Source organism: Heteronotia binoei, chromosome 17, assembly GCF_032191835.1.
Source record: "Heteronotia binoei isolate CCM8104 ecotype False Entrance Well chromosome 17, APGP_CSIRO_Hbin_v1, whole genome shotgun sequence".
NCBI classification, from domain to species: domain Eukaryota; kingdom Metazoa; phylum Chordata; class Lepidosauria; order Squamata; family Gekkonidae; genus Heteronotia; species Heteronotia binoei.
Genome location: NC_083239.1, coordinates 31,423,579 through 31,441,400, shown reverse-complemented (window position 1 = coordinate 31,441,400; position 17,822 = coordinate 31,423,579).

The window sequence follows — 17,822 nt, the reverse complement described above, 5'->3', positions numbered from 1 at the left end:
TTTGCAGGAAAAAAGGTGCAGGAGCTCAGTAGCATATCTCATTTGTATATGCCCCAGGATCTGTGTGCAGCAGGGAGAGAACTCCCCACTGCAAGCAGACCCTGGCTGGAGGTTAAGGAACCCTGCTCCTGAGAGCTCCTACATTTTAACCTTGATAAAAGGTCATAGAATCCACCCACCAAAGCAGCCCTTTTTCTCCAGGGGAACTGATCTGTGTCCTGCAGACATCCGTTGTGATTGTGGGTGGTGGTCTCCTGGTCCAAACTGAAGGTTGGCGACCCTATGATGTGCGATCCAAAACAGCACTACACTAGTAGGGTGTAAGTGTCAAGTTTATTTCAATTGTATTTTATGTCATTGCCCTTCCTTTCTCACTTGGATTCAAGGCAGATGTTATAGGCTGCTGCAAATCATTAAAACATTTCCCTAAAAGTAGGCCTCATTTAATAAAATTAGACCTTTCTGAGTAGACCTGTTCTGGATTGTTTCCCACCAGTACCTTTCAAGAGGGATTTCCAGTTTCCAGTCCGGTCACTACCCCACACTGGCTCTCTTGTCAACAAAATGACATGAGAGTACATTTTGGGTGAATGGCCATATAAAAGAAAGGGTAGACTTGGACAGCCCAGGGTAGACCAATCTTGTCTGTTTGCAGAAGCACCTGTCAGTAATAATAATTATAAATCATCACTGTGTGTAGTATAGCCACACTGTGTAGTATAGCCAGAGGATCCTAAGATTATCTGGCAGCTAGAAGTTCTAGCTCTTTCAGCGTTATGCACCATGAGGTGGTGAACTAGACTTCTCTAAAAGACAAGAGACATTTCAGAGGTGATTCGCAATTCGCAGAGGCGTCACAGCCTTGGTATTCCTTGGTGATCTTCCATGCAAATATTAGCCAAGGCCAACCCTGTTTAGTTTCTGAGATCTGATGGAGATTGGGCTAGCCTGGACTATTCAGGTCCGGGCCTATGGTCAGTATTTGGATGGGAGATCACCAAGGAAGTCAGGTTGCTACTCAGAGGCAAACCACTTTTGTTTGTCTCTTGCCTTGAAAACCTTATGGGTTTGCCCTGAGTTAGCTGTGACTTGATGTTACTTTCAGTCTCCACTGCAGGAGGTAGCATTCTTCACATAAACCTAAAAGCGAATAGGGTTGCCAGGTGTGTATTGGAAAATACCTGGGGACTTCGGGGGTGGATCCAGGAGAGGGTGAGATTTGGAGAGGAGAGAGGCCTCAGCATGGTACAATGCCATAGAGTCCACCTTTCAAAGCAGCCATTTTCTCCAGGAGAGCTGCTCTTTGCCAGCTGGAAATCAGTTGTGAAAGCGGGAGATCTCCAGGCCCCACATGGAGGCTGGCAACCCTAGGAGAACCAATTTTATTTGGCACTATTGAGACCTGACAGTTTCTGTCTGGGCAGAGGATTTGATACCTGCTGACAAAGTGCCATTAGCTTCCATTTAGCTAGTACTATTAGCTTCCAATTAGCTAGCACACACAGTACTTCCTCCTCCCTTTCATCCTCAAAACAATCCTGTGAGGTAAGTTAGGCAGAAAGAGTGACTCATCAAAGTTATCAGTGATTGACAGAGTGGGAATTTGAACCCAGGTCTTCCTCTTCCTAATCAAATCCTGACCCACACATTGGCGTGTGTGTGTCTATATATACATACTCTGTCCCACTCTCTATATATTTGTGTGTTGTTGTTCATTTTTTAATTACAGGCCCCATTTTAGTAAAAGCTAAATCCAGCTGGGCTCATGCTGGAAACTTAAAACAGGGGTCCCTGACCTTGTTGAGCTTGTGGGTATGTTTTAATTTTTTGGAATGGGAAGGGTGCGCCACCATAAAATGGCTGCCATGAGGGTTGGGGTTGGGTTGCCAGCTCCAGGTTGGGAAATACCTGGAGATTTGACAGGTGGAGCCTGTGGAGGGGCAAAGTTTGGGGCATAACACCATAAGCGTTCAACTTCCAAAGCGGCCATTTCTCCAGGTAAACTGATCTCTGTCAATTGGAGATCAGTTGTAATAGTGAGTCATCTCCAGCAAAGTCACAAATTATTTGCTAGCAATAAAGTTTTTTTAGATTGAAGAAAAAGGAAATACGCACAGCTGTTCCATGATTAATTTTATCAAGAGAATTACTCCCGGCCCTTGATAAAGTATCCTTTTCTTTTGTCAAAACAGCTTTTGGGCAGTAGAGACCTTGGAAAACATTATACAAGTGCTTTTCAGTCTGCTGGGGACGGTTAAAATTGATGGACTTTAAATATATTTTTGTACACCTGAGGAACCCCTTTTGGAAGACTTTACTGCCTCTATGTATGGGTTAAGAAAGTGTGCTCTGTTAGAGAATATATTGTATATGTTTTCTATGGTTTCAATATCTTTGTAACTGATTACCATGCACCTTTAAGTGTACTACGTTTATACGTATTTTGTTCCCAGTGAGATCTCGCTTCTGCTTGCTAGCTTTTTAAAAAGCAAGAAACGTTTCAGATGTGCTTAGAAGTATGTTAACTGTTTGATGGCAAACCCCCTCCCCTTTTCCCTACAACCCCTATTCCATATGGCTTTTGTTTCTGCAAGTCCTGTGATCCCCCGCACAGCCTTTTCTGGTTGTCACCAGCAGAAAAGCAGGTTGGATCCAATCCCAAAGATCCTTCTCTGATGAATGCAAAGCTGTTTTTGAACGGGTCCTCCCAGCAGACTCAAAGAAAAGCCCTCCTGAGCTTCCCTGAAGTACTATCCCCTCCCAGGGAAGAGGAGGAAAACCCATCATATACAGACTCTTTACTTTGGGGGGGGAGCAAATGGATGCCAGGAAACCCATCAGCAGGCACCACACCAGGGATCACTGATTTAAAGGGGAAACTGTATCTGGGAAGCTGGACCTGAAAGGATTCACACAAGTGTGAATGAGAACAGAGTCAACTGCATTCCAACGTGCTTCCATCCTACAAACATTTTGCAGTCTGCTGTCAGCATGGTGCAGCAGTTCAAGTGCTAGACTAGGGTCTGGGAGAACCAGGTTTGAATCCTTGCTCTGCCAAGGAAGTTTGCTGGGTGACCTTGGCTGCTAGGGATGCCAGCTTCCAGGTGGGATGTGGGGATCTCCTAGAATTATGGTTCATCTCCAGATTACAGGGATCAGTTCCCCTGGAGAAAACAGCTGCTTTGGAGGGTAGACTCTGTGGCATTGTACCTCACTGAAGTCCCTGTCCTCCCTAGTCTCCCTCCCCAAATATCCAGGAATTTCCTAACCTGCATCTGGCAACCCTGCCCCCCATTCCCCAATGGTGGACTGGGGGGACCTGGCAACCCTATTTGGCCCTCTTACATATCAGGTGAAACTGATAAGGCCTGCTAACTGTTACAAATATGTGCTCTATTTTCTATGAAGTCAAAATATAGGCCAATTCCATACTGGACCGTTAATCCTGGTTCAGCCCTGTCCCCAAATTGGTTTTCCACACTAGAATCATAAACTCATAGAGTTGGTTTCTATGATTCCGTTATTCAAGTCTAGAATGTAAGTTTGGGGACAGGGCTGAACCAGGATTAAAGGCCTAGTCAAAATAATCGACCGAGGGCTCCCAGATTCTCAAACTTATAATTGATAGCTGTGACTCTTCACTTGTTACATAGCTTCCTGTCTTATCTAGGGTAAGAGTTCAGTATAGGACTGTACTAAAGATTTTTGCTCTTGACAGGATTATGTTAGCCTTATGTCAGCCATTTTGAGTCACCTATGAGCAGAGTCTATAATTTGTTTTAAGATTTGTTTCCTCTGGGTTGGTCAACAACAGCTCCTTTTGAGGCCTTGGTGACCACTCCAGAATGCTCTGTATTTCTGAACCTCATAGGTTCAGATAAGTGCACTAAATCCAGTATTGGATGTTTATGAAATTATGATATACTGACTATTAGATTATATGCTGCATATTAAAATGTTATGGGTTTTTGACTTCCAGATTTATAATGGATGAAGTGCTATAATGGATGGAATGTTTTCTGTCCTAAAGGAGCCCTGTGGCGCAGAGTGGTAAGCTGCAGTACAACAACAACAACAACAACAACAACAAATTTTATTTGTATCCCGCCCTCCCCGCCGGAGCAGGCTCAGGGCGGCTAACAACATAGTTCAGGGTTGAATTATACAAATGGATAAAATTACATTAAACATTATAAGCGTTTAATTAAAATCTGGTTAAGTTTTAAAATTAAATTAATTATTTTTTAAAAGTGCTAATGCTATGTTTACTTTTTCTGATGGCGGTTTCCTTCGCAATTTCCATTTTCATCAGCAAAAGCCAGTCTGAAGAGGAAGGTCTTGCAGGCCCTGTGGAACTGTTCTAGGTCCCGCAGGGCCCGCATTTCCTCTGGAAGTTGGTTCCATAGGCTCGGGGCTATGGAGGAGAAGGCCCGGTTACGGGTGCTTTGCAACTTCACCTCTCTCGGTCCGGGGATAGTCAGCAAGTTTTTCCCGGCTGACCTCAGTGCTCTCTGGGGTTCATATGAGGAGAGACGGTCCCTAAGGTAGACAGGTCCTCGACCATATAGGGCTTTAAAGGTAATGACCAGCACTTTGTAACGAACCCGGTATGTAACTGGCAGCCAGTGCAGTTCGCGCAGCCCAGGCTGTATGTGCTCCCGTTTAGGGAGTCCCAGCAACAGTCTAGCCGCTGCGTTCTGCACCAGCTGCAGCTTCCGGGTTCGGTACAGAGGCAGCCCCATGTAGAGGGCATTACAGTAATCCAGTCTCGAGGTGACCGCTGCATGAAGCACCATTGCCAGATCTTGGCGCTCTAGGAAGGGAGCCAACTGCTTTGCCCGCCTTAGATGGAAAAAGGCTGACTTGGCAGTGGCTGCAATCTGGGCCTCCATTGATAATGCAGGCTCCAGTAAAACTCCCAGGCTCTTAACCCGGTGCGCCGCTTTCAACGGCGCCCCGTCGAAGACCGGGAGAGGTATTTCCCCTCCCCGAGCACCCCGACCCAGACAAAGGACTTCTGTCTTCGCTGGATTCAGTTTCAGCCTGCTCTTCCTCAACCAGGTTGCCAAATCCTGCAGGGCCTGGTCTAAATTCTCTGGGACGCAGTCAGGCCGGCCGTCCATTAGCAGATAGAGTTGGGTGTCATCTGCATATTGATGGCACCCAAGTCCATGTCTCCTGGCAATCTGGGCAAGGGGGCGCATATAGATATTAAATAGCATTGGTGAGAGAACTGCCCCCTGAGGCACTCCACAGTCCAGTGTGTGCCTCTGGGACAGCTCGCCCCCAATTGCAGTCCAAGCTCTGCAGTCCAAGCTCTGCTCACAACCTGAGTTCAATCCCAGCAGAAGCTGGGTTCAGGTAGCCGGCTCAAGGTTGGTAAAATGAGTACCCAGCTTTCTTAGGGGTCAAGGGTAGATGACTGGGGAAGGCAATGGCAAAACAACCTGTAAAAAGTATGCTAAGAAAACGTCATGATGTGATGTCACCTCATGGATCCGTAATGACTTGGTACTTGCACAGGGAACTATCTTTACCTTTCTGTCCTAAAAGCTTATAATGGAACTCGTTTTGTTTTTAGTACAATGGTCTCCCTCTACTAAATTCAAGCCCTTTGCAAGTCTCCACCCAACCAATAAAAGAAATAAATGGAGCTGAGGGTCCTAGGAAATAGAGCTGGGTTCCAAAATCCTGCAACAGAGAGCTCCAAGGAATTCTCAGGGCCACTATGCAGAGGCAGCCAATGGCAAACCACCTCCGTTCATTGCTTGCCTTGAAAATCCCATGAGGGGCTCACCATATCCAGCTGCCGATTCACGGCACTTCACATATACACAGCACTCGCCTTAGGATAGGGCTGTGAGTCACCTCATTTTATGAGGATATCCTTAAACGCTTTATATGGGAATGGGATGACAACGCTACTTAACAATTTATGACATTTGAACGCTCGTGATGCCAAGTTTCAGATATACTTAAAGTTAGCTTTGGCCTGACCTGGATGGCCCAGGCTAGCCTAGTCTTGTCACATCTCCAAAGCTAAGCAGGATCAGCCCTGGTTAGTCTTGAACATATGAAGCTGCCTTCTACTGAATCAGACCCTTGGTCCATCAAAGTCAGTATTGTCTTCTCAGACTGGCAGCGGCTCTCCAGGGTCTCAAGCTGAGGTTTTTCTGCCTGGACCTTTTTTTGGAGATGCCAGGGATTGAACCTGGGACCTTCTGCTTCCCAAGTAGATGCTCTACCACTGAGCCACCGTCCCTCACCGTCCTTGGATGGAAGACCACCAAGGGGAAGTCCAGGGTTGCCAAGCAGAGGCAGGCAGTGGCAAACCACCTGTGTTCATATCATGCCTCGAAAACTCTAGGAGTCACAATAGTTCAGCTGACTTGACTGCACTTTCCACCATCAAAGTTGGTTTTAAAGGGGGGAAAAACCTAATTTACCAAGGGTGGAAGGGAAGGCCAGTCTTGTCAGGTCTCTGAAACTAAGAAGGGCTGGTGCTCGGAAGGGAGATAACCAAGGAAGACTCTGGCAGAGGAAAGCAATGGCAAACACCTCTGCTTCTCACTTGTCTTTGAAAGCTCCTTGCTACGGTTGCAAGCACCATCTTCCCAAGTGAGGCACTGGTGGCGGTTTGCTGGGCACCCTAAAGCAAGCAATACAAAACCTGTGTACTCTTTCCAGCAGTGAGATGTTCACTGGGACAAACAATACTGCACACAGACTGTTTGTTCAGAGGGTCCAGAATATGGGTGCCTCTGGGCTGGGGAGGGAGCTGGAAACATCTCCAGTGTGATGCTTGAGTTGGATCTTGGTGTGCCAGAGAAGTGTGTAATTTTTAGTCGGGCTGTCCAATTAAGGCAAGGGTGTGGGGCCAGGGCAAAGCTTCTTCCTAATGACATCAAAAGGCTGGAATGATGTTCTCATCTCTGTTGATTCCCAGGTAGGCTCCTGTTCTTACCAGCTGAGGAAACACTCTCCCTTCCCCCCATAGGGAAGAAAGCAAGAATCTGTCCCTTTCAACCCATTTCTTACCTTGCGTTCAGTGTTTTGGAAGAGATGTGTCCTCTGTTATGGTCACCTACAGAAAAGGGCTGCAGAGAAATTTGTTTCAACACAGAACTGTGAGTTTAAGGCAGGTACAGATCCATCATTTAACTCTGCAGATGTGAAAACAAAGAGGATTTGTAAACAAAGCAGACATTATGGAAAAGCCAGATGGCTTCAGGGCTCTCCTTCGAAGAGACCCCGCTCCCAAAGCGGTGCTCCTTAGAACAGGGGTCCTGAACCCTCGGTCCGTGGACCAGTACTGGTCCATGGCCTGTTAGCAACTGAGCCATGAGTTGTATGATTATTTTATTATATTTTACAATGTAGTAATAATAAGATGATGACGACATTGGATTTATATCCATTCCGAATCTGAGTCTCAGAGCAGCTCACAATCTCCTTTACCTTCCTCCCCCACAACAGACACCCTGGGTGGGTCTGAGAGAGCTTTCACAGCAGCTACCCTTTCCAGGACAACTCTGCGAGAGCTATGGCTGACCCAAGGCCATTCCAGCAGTTGCAAATGGAGGAGTGGGGAATCAAACGCGGTTATTCCAAATAAGAGTCCACGCACTTAACCACCAGACCACATAGATATAAAGCGCGCAATTGTATCATCCTGAAACCATCGCCTCCCCTCCTCAGGTCCGTGGAAAAATGGTTTTCTATAAAACCGGTCCCTGGTGCCAAAAAAGGTTGGGAACCACTGCCTCAGAACATCTCAGAGTAGAGCAGTGTATAGTAGTATCAAAGATGGAAACAATTATATTCTGGTTCTAACAGCACGGTGGAGGGGAAGTGGCATAGTACAGCCCAATCTCATCAGATTTCAGAAGCTGAGCAGAGTTGGTAATTGGATGGGAGATCACCAAGGAAGGCTCTGCAGAGGAAGGCAATGACCAACTACCTTTTCTCACTTGCCTTGACAGTCCCTTGCAGAGGTGGCCATGTCAGTTATGATTTTACTGCACTGCACTTTTGTATGTAGGATTTCTTGCCAGATCTTGGAAGCTAAGCAGGGTCAGCCCTGGTTAGTATTTGGATGGGAGACCACCAGTGAATTTCAGGATTGCTGTGCAGAGGAAGGCAATGCCAAACCACTTCTGGTTGGTGTAGTGAGAGCCAATTTGGTGTAGTGGTTAAGTGCATGGACTCTTATCTGGGAGAACTGAGTTTGATTCCCCACTCCTCCACTTGCAGCTGCTAGCATGGCCTTGAGTCAGCCATAGCTCTGGCAGAGGTTGTCCTTGAATGGGCAGCTGCTGTGAGAATCCTCTCAGCCCCACCCAGCCCACAGGGTGTCTGTTGTGGGAGAGGAAGATAAAGGAGATTATGAGCTACTCTGAGATTCGGAGTGAGGGCAGGATATAAATCTAATATCTTCTTCTTCTTCTCACTTTGTAAAAGCCCCTCGCTGGTGTCACCACAAGTCAGTTGCAATTTAACAGTGCTTTGCCTACCTCCAAAAACACACATAGCTTATTTATTTATTGGGTCCATTGGTCTCTTTTTCCTCAATGGAAGCCCAAAGTGGCTTATATCATTCTCACCTCCATTTTATCCTCACTACAACCCTTTGAGGTAGTTTAGGTTGAGAGAGTGTGACTGGCCTAAGGTCACCCAGTGAACTTCCATGGCATGAATGGGGATTGGAACCCAGGTCTCTCAGATACTAGTCTGACACTCTTAGCCACTGCACCTTATACATAGTTGTAAGGGGGGGGAGTTCCAGTCCAGCCTTCTTCCAGATATGCAAATTTTCTAGATATTTGGAGGTTGGCAAGGGTGTGGATGGTAGCTGATGGTGTGTTTTCCATGCTCTGATTCTTTCAGGCTTTAGAAGGTTTTTAGAAAGAAGCTTCTTTTTTTTTAACACCGGTATCGCGTGCCTGAAATGTTTATAGAGATATTTTAGCTAACTGGAACAGCTGGGCAGTCGGGCAATTTGCCAAGCCCTAGGAAAGAGCTGATTTCCTCATTTCATGAATGGAGATTGGACTAATTAGCTAAATTGCCGGTTAACTTGGAGGCTGGCTTTTTTAAAAAAGCACAGGAGAGGTATTAAAAAGTGTAACTTTCATTTTGCAGTCTGAAATGGTGCAGTTCTATCTTATTTTATTAACTATTTTTATTTATTTACTAAATTTGTATCCCACCTTTCTGCCCTTACAAGAGCCACCAAGGTGGCTAAAAATTTAAAACATACATGATAAAGTCACATTTTAAAGCCAACCCTCCCAAACATACATCCTAAAAAACAATTAAAAGGTAGTTCAAATACATACAAAATATAACAACAGCAATAAAAACATTGGTAAGGAAGGATGATTGAGATAGGGTTGCCAAGTCCAGTTCAAGAAATCTCTGGGGACTTTGGGGGTGGAGCCAGGAGACACTGGGGTGGAGCTAGGAGCAAGGGTGTGACAAGCATCACTGAACCCCAATGGGAGTTTTGGCCATCGTATTTCAAGGGACGGCACACCTTTTTAAATGTCTTCCTTCCCTCCACCCTCCCCTTCTCTGATTTCACCTCAGAGGCGGAGCGGGCGATGCTGCTGCGCTGCTGCCGCTTCTTCTCCGGTTCACCTTAGCTGCTCTTCCGAGATGGGGCGGCTCGCCACGCTCCTTGGCGCCGTTTCCCCCCTCCCCCTGCTTCCGTTTTTTTGGAGAGCGGGGGAAGAGGCTGTAAATTCTGGGGTCCCCCGCCAGGGCGGAAGGGTTGGGAAGCCTAGATTGAGAGAATGCCAAACAAAACAATAGTCTTCACTTAGTGGTGAAAGAAAGCAATAGAAGGGGGCAGATGAATGTCCCTGGGGAGTTTCAGAGATTTGGTGCCGTGACTGAGAAGGCCCTGTCCTGGGTTGCTGCTACCCGCCTAAACTTTTTCTCCCTTTCCCAAAATACTAGAACTTGAGGGCATCCAATGAAGCTGATGGGCGTTAGGTTCAGGGTAGACAAAAGGAAATGCTGTTTTATACAAAGAGTGATGCAGAATTTGCTGCCAAAGGATATAGTGATGGCCACGGGAATAAACAGCTTTAAAAGGGAATCAAATAGATTAATGGAGGACAGGTCTATCAATGGCTACCAGCCATGGCGACTAAAGGGAACCTCCATGTTCAGAGGCAGTCAGCTTCTGAATCCCAGACCCAGGAGGCAACATCAGGGGAAGGCTTCAGCCTGTGTCCTGTTTTGGCTGTCCAGAGGAACTGGTTGACCACTGTGTGAGACAGGATGCTGGACTGTTGGTTTGATCCAGCAGGGCTCTTCTTAGGTTCTTAATCTCAGAAGGCAAGGATATAGAGGCAGGCCCTCCAAAGGTGACTGTAGTCTAGAAGAATCCTGTGTTATATTTTTGCTATACATATTTAGGGGTTCCAGCCTCCAGGGGAGGATCTGGGGATCCCCTGGAATTACAGCTGCTCTCCAGAGTACAATAGGGTTGCCATGTCCAATTCAAGAAATATCTGTGGGCACTGGGGGTGGAGCCAGGAGACTTTGGGGGTAGAGCCAGGAGCATGGTTGTGACGAGCACAATTGAACTCCAAAGGGAGTTTTGGCCATCACATTTAAAGGGACCACACACCTAGGGGCACCTTCTTTGGGGGCTAATGGAATTGGACCCCCTGGTCCAATCCTTTTAAAACCCGGAGGGTGTTTTGAGGAGAGGAACCAGATACTATGTTGCAAATTTGGTGCCTCTACCTTAAAAAACAGGCCCCCCAGAGCCCCAGATACTCACAGATCAATTCTCCATTATACCTGGGAATCGGTCACCATATGGAACAGCGTGCCCAGCAGATATTTCACTCCCCCCCCCCACACTTTCTGAGGACCCTGCAGTGGGGAAGGGCCTCCAAGCTGGGGGATCCCTTCCCTCCCCAACTGGGGATTGGCAACCCCATGATCAGTTCCCCTGGAAAGAACGGCTGCTTTGGAGGGTGGACTCTTTGGCATTGTACTCCACTGTGGTCCCCGCCCTCCCCAGGCTCCACCCTCAAATCTCCAGGCATTTCCCAATCTGGAAATGGCAACCCTACCCCCCATCCCACCCCCTGCTGGTGACCAGGGGGAACCTGGCAACCATAAATCAGTGCTGGTGATTTGTCCGAGATCAAGATCAGCAGCCACAAGGCTGATCTTGCATCCCAGCCCAGTTCTAGGACCGACGGCACTCGACCCCAGTGGAAATGTGGTCCTCTTCTGTGACCTGTAAAGGGTACGATTTAGCAAAACTTTGCAGGCTACGCAAATTATTTTCCAGGGTTAGCAAAGCCTGAAAGAAAACTGACAGCTGTTTCAGAAAGATCTCCTTAAGCAGGGAGTGCGCGGCGGGGAGGCAGCAGAGACAAATCCAAGCCCAGGCTGACACATGATGACAAAGTGATGCAAACTGGAAAAAATAAGAACACCTTTTATTTATATCCAAAGAGCCAAACGTCTGTCATCAAGATGGGTGGGCCTTATGTGTGCATGGGAAAAGGGTTCTCGTTGCTGGAAGCGGCAAGTGTGTGCATTAGAGAGAGAGAGGCATCCCTGTGGACTGTATGCAGATATGCGCGTTAAAACCCTTTGTCAAATCCTTGCCAGGGAAAACAGGCCCTCCAGTATCAGTAGTGAAAGGCAGATTGTGTCCCCTTTCTGGCTCTGGCTGCTGTGGTTCACTCTTCCCCATGGGACTGAGAGCCAGCACGGTGTATTGGTTAGACTAGTGCTGGACTAGAATCTGAGAGATCCAGGTTCAGATCTTCATTCTGCCTTGGAAGCTTGCTGGGTGACCTTGGGCCAGTCATACACTTTCAGCCTAACCCACCTTGCAGGGTGGTTGTTAAGCGAATGAAATGCAGGAGAGGACAACGATGTAACTTGCTTTGGGTTCCCATGGCAGAGACAGCTGGGTTTAAATAATGTAACGAGTGACCATCAGTCAGTTATTTGAGTGAGACTGAATACGTGGAATGGGCAGGGCTTTTTTTGAGCTGGAACACAGTTTCCAGCTACCTTGGTGTCAGAGGGTATGGCCTAATATGCAAATGAGTCCCTGCTGGGCTTTTTCTACCCAAGCATTCCTGTTGCTCTGCGTTTCCTGCGGGCTTGCCCGAACTGACTCCGGATGTGAGCGCAGGATTCTCAGAACAGCCCCGCGAGCTGGGTTAGCCTAAGAGAAAATGACTGTCCCAAAGCAGAGTTTTCACCTCGGCCTCACAGGTCCTCATTTGACACTCTTAACTAGTGCATCACATCAGCATCCAGATGCGTTGATTTCCATGTCGAGCAAGTGCCAATGCCTAATGCCCTCCCTGTTCATAGGCATGTTTAAATGCCTTTCACAAGGAGACCTGGAGTTGGAATGGAGACAGTGGCCTGGTGACCTTCAGGTACAAGGGCATTTGTGTAGATCCTAGTTAATGAGAGAGTGTGAGAGCTCTGGGGAGAGCAGAGCCACGTGACATAGGCACGGGGTTAGGAGGAGGGCACATTTCTGGTTGGGGTGTCACTGGGCTAAGCTGGGACAGGATGACTCAGAGGTTCTAACCCCCAAGAGTATCTGGCTGCTAAAAAAAATTGCTTTGGATGTACGCAGCGGGATCAAGTGACTGAGGAATGGGAAAACAGTAGGAAGCCCATGCTAGGACAGAAAACAACCTCTTTGGAAGAGGATGCTGAGAATATTGGAGCCAAGGTACCTTGGCATTTGATAATAGCCAGAACTGAATGGGAAGCAACCTAAAGAAACAAAGGTTCTTAAATGGATTTTCCAGTTTAGAACAAAATATGAATGGAGGAGGCATGCCAGAGGTTTATAAAACTGAGCATAGGGCAGAGAGAGAGGACAGAATGATTCTGTTCTTCCTTTTCCCAAAGACTATACGGGAAGAGATTGGATTTATACCACACCCTTTGTTAGCCCAAGGACAGTGGCTTACAATCACCTTCCCTTCCTCTCCCCACAACAGCCACCCTGTGAAGTAGGTGGGGTTGAGAGAGCTCTGCATCTATTTCAAGCACTCTGGCCCAAGATCATCCAGGTGCATGTGGAGGGGTGGGGAATCAAACCCAGTTCTCCAAATTAGATCACATTTAAAGGGACTGCATACCTTTTAATGCCTTTCCTCCAGTGGAAATAATGGATAGAGGCACCTTCTTTTGGGGGTCTTAGAATTGGACCCCATGGTCCAATCTTTTTGAAACTTGGAGGATGTTTTATGGAGAAGCACTGGATGGTATTCTGAAAACTTGGTGCCTCTACCTCAAAAAACAGGCCCCCTCAGAGCCCCAGATATCCATGGATTAATTCTCCATTATACCCTATGGGAATTGGTCTCCATAGGGAATAATGCAGTGCCTAGCAGACATTCCCCCCCTTGCTTTCTGATGACCCTGAAGTGTGGGGGGGGGAGCCTCCAAACTGGGGGATCCCTTGCCCCCACCTGGGGATTGTGCAAGCCAAATTAGAGAATCACAGTGTAAATAGGCAGTGTAAATTCAATATTGCAACATCTTCAGGAACAGCAACAGCAGTCCAGTACACGTTGAAGTGAGATTCTGTGATTGCAGTTTATGGCGTTTTTACTCATGTATAACTCTGCGAATGAAGAGCTGGACAAAGCTTGAGTGAAACAAGGGTAACAGTACGACCTTGTAGCTGTACTGGACTGCTGGCTGTTGTTCCTGAAGATTTTGCTATATTGAATTATCGGCTATTCTCCTTGAAGACTTTTGGATTAAAAGGATGCGACTTATGCTTTCGCCAGGATCATCCCGTCGAGCGATTGGCACTTAGTGCTATAGGAGTGGGACTGATATCCGGTGATTGCGTCTTTTGCACAAGTTAAAAGACTGTGTTTACACTTGAGAGTATAAATATTCTTTTGATACAGTACTTTAGGGTTGCTTTTTGTTTATTATTGTTTGGAGGCTGGTCATCGCGGTTGCGGTTGCTTTGTTTCCCCTGCCCACCTGGGGACTGGCAGCCCTGGTGAGGAGGAGCCTGAAAAACCAGGAGATCCACCGCTGGGACTTGGGGACTGGCAGGCCTCCTTAACCACTACACCAGACTGGCTCTCGTGGATTGACCCAAGGCCTCCCAGAAAGCTGCCGCAGCAGTGGGGATTTGAAACTGGGTCTCCTAGGTACTCATCCAGTGGTATGTTGCACCACGCTACACCATGTTGCATTATTATCTGTCTTTTTCTACCTCTTCTGTTGCATCTACTTCAGGCACTCTTGTAACACCCCCACACTAGGAAAGGATTATTAAAAGGGCGGTGGTCCCCTGGCGTTCTTTAAATACCTACTCAGACACAATGTCAATCCACATTAGCAATTGCTCTTAGAAACTCATGGGAGTTTGTCACTCAGGCTCAAAGGATGTATTCTTGGGTCTGGCAGCTTTAAATACCAAAGCCACACCAAACTAGCTGGAGGGAAGAGGTGGAAAATCAAAGTGGCAGGAAAGACAGGCCACCCTAAAGCCCCTTAAGGCTAAAGGGGAAGGCAAAAGACCTCCCACAATTCAGTGCAGAAAAGAACTGGAGAGGCTGCAGTTTCACATCAGGCCAAACAACTTGGGTGGCTGGTTATTCTAGAGCGAGGGTGGCCAAACTGTGGCTTAGGAGCCACAAGTCGCTCTTTCACATACAGTATGTTGTGTGGCTCTTGAAGCCCCCACCTCCCTGTCAACCAGCTTGGAGAAGGCATTTGTCTCTTTAAATCACTTTCCCAAGCCAAGCCAACTAGCGGCTTGGAGAATGCATTTAAAGTTTCTTTCTTTCCACTCCTCCCTCCCCCATATATTTTATTTTATTTCCTTCCTTCCTTCCCTCAAACATCTGATGTTCGTGCAAATACAATGAAAGTTATGTTTATAATGAGGTGCTCCAGCGACCATTCCATGGAGCACCTCATTATAAACATAACTTTCATTGTATTTGAAGGATTGATTTCCATTATCAACTTAGTATCAACTTTTGCATTAAGCCTGTGGAAGCTTCAGAGAAACGGAGGCAGAGAGGCGCCGCCTTCGTAGCTGTCTGCTACTGTTGGCTTTTTTCTACAGCAGTTTGACTTGTGAAGAAGACTCTACTTTACCAGTTCTTGGCTGAAATCATTTGGAGGCCTATTGGTCCCAAGAAAGACTGTGCATATCATAATACTTCACCTTATTGTCTCCTTATAAAGGACTGAGCATACTGTAGGATTGCACCTTATGTACAATTCACTGCTTTAAGTGGTTGTTTATGTTTCCTTTATAAATTTCAATGAAAATTTGTTGATTATATTGGAGGCTGGTTTAATCACAGAACCCTTAGGGGCTCCCCTGCTAGTCACTTATCTGTGATTCTCTATTTATATTGGGTTATTTAAGCCCCAGGTGGGAGCAGGGGATCCCCTGGTTTGGAGGTTCTCCCCCCACTTCGGAGTCATCAGAAAGCGGGAAGGGGGGGGGGGGAAGGAAATGTCTACAGGGCACTCCATTATTCCCTATGGAGACCAATTCCCACAGGGTATAATGGAGAATTGATCCGGAAGGAAAGGGGTATTTGGAGCTCTGGGGGGCCCTGTGTTTTGAGGTAGAGGCACCAAATTTTCAGGCATAGCATCCGGTGCCTCTCCTCAAGACACCCTCCAAATTTCAAAAAGACTGGACCGGGGGGTCCAATTCTATGAGCCCCAAAAAGAAGATACCTGTATCCTTCATTATTTCCAATAGAGAGAAGGCATTTAAAAGGTGTGTGGTCCCTTTAAATGTGATGGCCAGCACTCCCTTTGGAGTTCAATTGTGCTTGTTACAGCCTTGCTCCTGGCTGCACCCCCAGTGTCTCCTGACTCCACTTCAAAAGTCCCCAGATATTTCTTGAATTGGACTTGGAAACCCTACTCATTCTCCACTCCCAAAATCCCAACCCAGAGTTGGCGACCCTATGGAAAAGCAGGTGTCTTGTCATGTTCACAGCCAGGTGTCCCCAACCCTTGTTGAACCTGTAAGCAGTTTAGAGAACAAGTACTGGACACCACAACAACATAGCTACAACAGGGAAGGGAGATCAAAATGGCTATTCTAGGAGCTGTGTCCAATTATGAAATGTTGGGACCTTCTGGGAAGTTTCAAGCCCCCTGCCCTGCCCTCCTTTGGTGGTGGCACTGCTTCCAGCTCTGGGTTCTTCTGAAGCAACTTCTGCTCGAGTGGATGTGGAGGAACACCAAGTCCAGTTCCTTGCTTGAGGGAAGAAGCAAATGGGAACCAGGAAAAATGCAGGCAGACGCCATGATGACCATGGGCACTGTATTGAGGGGATTGCTAGGCCTAAAACATTCTCTGTCTCCTAACCTAAATCACTTGGCCCTGTATTCCAACCAAAAAGCTCAACAAACGTAACCAACACATGCTAACTCTCGCTCCTAGCCACAGTCATCCTCCAGAACTTCTGCAGGTTTCAGCACATAATAATGACTGTGTGCTTTGAATGCACCTTAAAAACCATCTTTTGCTACAGCAGCGGCCATTGTCTAACAGGCAGCACCTGTATTTCTTTATAAGCTTAGGACAGGAAGCAAAGGCAAGCAGGCTATTTAAGGATGGGAAAGTGCAGTTAATCATCATGACTCCATCACAGGGAACCTATTCGGTAGGCTACTTAAAGTTAGAATTAATCTGCTGCTCCCCCAACTGTCCTGATGACATGAATTGCATCTCCCCTCCCCCCTTTCCTGACTCAGACAGCACAGAAGAGGGTGAAAACTGTTACTGGACAAAGTTGAGGGTTGCCAGCTCTAGGGAGGAAATACCGAGATTTTTTTTTTTTTTTGGGGGGGGGGTAAAGCTGGGGATGGTGGGGTTTGGGGAGGGACCTCAGCCGGGTATAATACCATAGCGTCCACCTTCCAGAGTGGCCATTTTCTCCAGAGGAACTGATCTTGGTCATCTGGAGATCTGCTATAATGGTGGGAGATCTCCAAGTGCTGTGTTGAGGTTGGCAGTCCTAACAAGATTGCCAACTCCAGCTTAGGAAATTCCTGGACATTCAGGGTGCAGTGCCTGCAGAGGGGAAGGCGTTGAATACGATGTCATAGAATGGGGGGGGGGGGGACAACCACACAAAGCTGCCATTTTCTCCAGGGGAGCTGATCTCAGTAGCCCAGAGATCAGCTCTAATTTTGAGAACCCCAGGCCCCACCTGGAAGTTGGTAATGCTGTTATCTGGCAGCCTCACAGATTCCTTGCACCCACACCCCCTCTTCCATGGTACCTAAAAAGGGCAAGAAGAGAAACCAGCAGGCTGGATAATGATGATTCCGCACAAGGCTATTGGGCCCTAGGCAAGAACATTAACTTAATTGTTTCCTCTGGTGTTTATTTTCCATTATCCGAGAGCCCAATTAGCTGATGCAAATGTTAAAAAAATAAGTTTCCAGTAAGGTTGCCACCTTCTTTGTTGGCTTCTGGCCCTGCTCCAATGTCTTCAAGCCTGACAAGGAAAAATTACTTTAATACCAGGACATGTTGGCTGAATTACTTTAATACCAGGACATGTTTTACATATTTATATGTGGATGTGGGTGCATCTGGAAGTCATGGCAACCTCTGGTGACTGACCCCGACAGGGGGCCTGGAGGATATTCAGGGATAGCCCAGGCCTGCCCCTGTCCTCCCGACTGCTGGTTTTCCAAGGAGGTCTCCCACCCAAGTACTTCCCAGAGTTGACCCTGCTTGACATCTTATGAGACAGGGCTCGCCTGGGCTATCCAGGTCAGGGCAAAACGTTTTA